Genomic DNA, 4,549 nt, shown 5'->3' with positions numbered 1-4,549 from the left:
AAGATCTCCCATACTCATGAATTGGCAGAATTAATAGAGTAAAAATGGTTATCTTTCTAAAAGCAATCTACAGATTCAATGCAATCCCCATAAAAATTTCCACTCAATTCTTCATAGAGTTAGAAAGAACCATTTGCAAATTCATTTGGAATACAGCAGAGCAATAAATAGTGACTTAAAAAACTGCATAGTATTGGTACAGTGACAGGCAGGTATATAAATGGAATAAAACTGAAAACCCAGAAATTAACCCATATATCTATGGTCACTTGATCTTTGAGAAAGGAGCTAAAACCATCCAGTATAAGAAAAAGACAACATTTTAGACAAATGGTGCTGTTTCAACTGGTGGTCAGCATGTAGAATACACATCAATCCATTCTTATCTCCTTGTCAAAAGCTCAAGTCCAGGTGGATCAAGGACCTCCACTTAAAACCAGATACACTGATTCTAATAGAAGAGAAAGTGGGGAAATCCTCTAACACATGGGCACAGGAGAAATTTTCCTGAACAGAACACCAATGGCTTATGCTCTAAGATCAACAACAGTTGACAAATGGAACCTCATAAAATTACAAACCTTCTGTAAAGCGAAGGACCGTGTCAATAGGACGGTCGGCAACCAAGAGATTGGAAAAATATCTTTACCAATTCTACATCCCATAGAGGGCCAATATCCAGAATATGTAATGAACTCAAGAAGTTAGACTCCAGAGAACCTAATAACCCTATTTTAAAAGGGGTACAGAGCTAAACAAAGAATTCTCAATTGAGGAATATCAAATGAATGAGAACCACCTAAAGAAATGTTCAACATCCTTAGTCATCAGGGAAAGGCAAATCAAATCAACCCTGAGATTCAACCTCATACCAGTCAGAATGGCTAAGTTCAAAAACTCAGGTAACAGCAGATGCTGGCAAGGATGTGGATAAAGAGAAACACTTCTCCATTGCTGGTGGGATTTCAAGCTGGTAAAACCACTCTGGAAATCAGTTTGGCAGTTTCTCAGAAAATTGGATATAGTACTACTTGAGGACCTAGCTATACCACCCCTGGGCATATACCCAAAAGATTCTCCAAAATATAACAAGGACACATGCTTCATTATGGTTATCACAACCTTATTTATAATAGCCAGAAGCTGGAAAGAACCCAGATGTCCTTCAACAGAGGAATGGATACAAAAAATGTGGTACATTTACACAATGGAGTACTACTCAGCTATTAAAAACAATGAATTCATAAAATTTTCGGGCAAATGGATCCATCCAGAATGAGGTATTTCAGTCACAAAAGAACATGCATGCACTCACTAATAAGTGTATATTAGACCAGAATACCCAAGATACAATTCAAAGACCACATGAAGTTCAAGAAGGAAGGCCAAAGTGGATGCTTCAGTCCTTCTTTGAAGGAGGAAGAAAATACTCACAGAAGGAAATACAGAGATAAAGTGTGGGACAGAGACTGAAAGAAAGGCCATTCAGAGACTGCCCACCTGGGAATCATTACCATATACAGTCACCAAACCAAGACACTATCATAAATGCTAAGAAGTGCTTGCTGACAGGAGTCTGATGTAGCTGTCTCCTGAGAGGCTCTCCAAGAGCCTGGCAAATACAGATCCAGATGCTCAGCCAACCTTTGGACTAAGCACGGGGTCCCAAATGGAGGAGTGAGAAAAAGAACTGAAGGAGTTGAAGGGGTTTGCAACCCCATAGGAAGAACAACAATATCAACCAACCAGACACCCCCAGAGCTCCCAGGGACTAAACAACCAACCAAAGAATACACATATAGGGACCCATGGCTCCAGCTTCATAAGTAACAGACCATGGCATTTTAGGGCATTGATGGGAGGAGAGGCTCTTGGTCCTGTGAAAGCATGATACGCCAGTGTAGGGGTATTCCAGTGTGGGGAAAAAGGAGTGGTTGGGTGTGGAAATATACTCATGGAAGGATGGAGAGGGGAGATGGGATAGGGTTTCTTGGAAGCCAAATGGGGGAAAAGGGATAACATTTGAAATGTAAATGAAAATATCCAATAAAAAAGAAGGAATACAGTACTGTGGGTGCTTCAGTCCTTAGAAGGAGGAACAAAATACTCATGAGAGGTAGAGGGTAGGAGGAACATAGAATGAAGAGAGGAGAAGGAGGGAGAAAAAAGGGGGTCAGGATGAGAGGGAACAGAGATGATAACCAGAGGGTCAGGAATTTGAACAGAGGTGTATAGCAATGGGGAATGGGGAACTGGGAGTAGCCACTAGCAATTTCCAGATGTCAGGAAAGCAAGAAGCTCCCAGGACCCAACAGTGATAAGAGTAGCTGAAATGTCCATCAAAGGGGAGGGAGAACCTGTAGAGACCATAACCAGAGGTTAGGCAAGGCCCCTGTTTGGAGGAAGGGGCCACCCACTCATCTCCAAACTCTTTGTTTTATTTTTTATTTTCATTTTTGTTGGATATTTTCTTCATTTACATTTCCCTGTTTCCCCCCTCTCAGAAACCCCCTCTCCCATCCTCCCTCCCCCTGCTTCTATGATGATGTTTCTCCACTCACTCAGCCACTCCTTCCTCCCTTCCCTCAATTTCCATACACTGGGGCATCTATTGAGCCGTCATAGGATCAAGGACCTCTCCTCCTGTTGATGGAGCTGGAGCCATGTGTATTTTTTAGTTAATAGCTTAGTCCCTGGGAGCTCTGGGGGGTCTGGTTGGTTGAAATTGTTGTTCTTCCTATGGGGTTGCAAATCCTTTCAACTCCTTTAGTCCTTTCTCTAACTCCTCTATTGGGGACCCTGCACTCCGTCTAATGGTTGACTTTGAGCATCTGTCTCTGTATTTGAAAGACTCTGGTAGGGCCTCTCAGGAAACAGCTATATTAGACTCCTGTCAGCATGCACTTCTTGGCATCCACAATAGTGTCTGGGTTTGTTAACTGCATATGGAATGAATTCCCTTGTAGGACAGTCTCTGGATGGCCTTTCCTTCAATCCCTGCTCTCCACTTTATCTCCATATTTGCTTCTGTGAGTATTTTGTTTTATTCTAAGAAGGACCGAAGCACCCACACTTTGGCCTTTCTTCTTCTTGAGCTTCATGTGATCTGTAATTGTATCTTGAGTATTTGGAGCTTTTGGGCTAATATCCACTTATCAATGAGTACATACCACGTGTATTCTTTTGTGATTATATTATTTCACTCAGGATAATATATTCTAGTTCCATCCATTTGCCTAAGAATTCCATGAATTCATCATATTGAATGGCCAAGAAGCACCTAAAGAAATGTTCACCATCCTTAGTCATCAGGGAAATGTAAATCAAAACAACCCTGAGATTCCACCTCACACCAATCAGAATGGCTAAAATCAAAAATTCAGGTGACAGCAGATGCTGGCAAGGATGTGGGGGAAAAAAAACACTCCTCCGTTGCTGGTGGGATTACATGTTGCTACAACATCTCTGAAAATCAGTTTGGTGGTTCCTACTACCTGAGCACCCAGCTATACCGCTCCTGGGCATATACCCAGAAGATTCTTCAACATGTAATAAGGACACATGCTCCACTATGTTCATCTCATGCTTATTTATAATAACCAGAAGCTGGACAGAACCCAGATGTTCTTCAACAGAGGAATGGATACAGAAGATGTGGTCCATTTACACAATGGAAGACTACTCAGCTATTAAAAATGATGAATTCATTTCCAAATCCTTAACCCAGAAGGGCTACCATCTAAAGGAAATATGGGGACAAAGTGTGGAGCAGAGATTGAAGGGAAGGCCGTTCAGAGACTGCCCCACCTGGGTATTCAGACACCTGGGGATACAGACACCAAACCCAGACACTGAAGTGCTTGCTGACAGAAACCTGATATAGCTGTTTCCTGAGAGTTTCTGCCAGAGCCTGACAAATACAGAAGCAGATTCTCCCAGCCAACCATTGGACTGAGCACAGGGTCCCCAATGGAGGACTTAGAGAAAGGACTGAAGGAGCTGAAAGGGTTTTCAACCCCATAGCTAGAACAACAATATCAACCACCTCCCAAATCCCCCAGAGCTCCCAGGGCCTAAACCACCAACAAAAGTGTGCACATGGATGGACCTATGGCTCCAGCCACACATGTAGCAGAGAATGGCATTGTGTGGCATCACTAGGAGAAGCGCTTGGTCTTGTGAAGGCTTGATTCCCCAGTATGGTGGAATGCAAGGACAGGGACGTGGAAGTGTGTGGGTGGGAAGGGGAGCATCCTTATAGAAGCAGGGAGAGGGGGCATGGGAGAGGGGCATTCTGGAGGGGAAACCTGGAAAGGGGATATCATTTGAAATGTAAATACATAAAATATCAATAAAAAACTAATAATTTTTTAAAAGTGTGTTTTCAGTTTTCCCCATTAGTTTCTTATAGTTTTCTAATTTACTTAATTTTGAATAATTTTTGTGGTTACCTTTCATGAGTGTGGCTTGAAACTTTCAGATTTAATGGTTCACACATTGTGATATATACACACATATATACACACACACATATATATACATATATATA

Source organism: Mus caroli, chromosome 12 (assembly GCF_900094665.2).
Source record: "Mus caroli chromosome 12, CAROLI_EIJ_v1.1, whole genome shotgun sequence".
Classification (NCBI taxonomy): Eukaryota; Metazoa; Chordata; class Mammalia; order Rodentia; family Muridae; genus Mus; species Mus caroli.
This window is presented reverse-complemented; position numbering follows the sequence as displayed.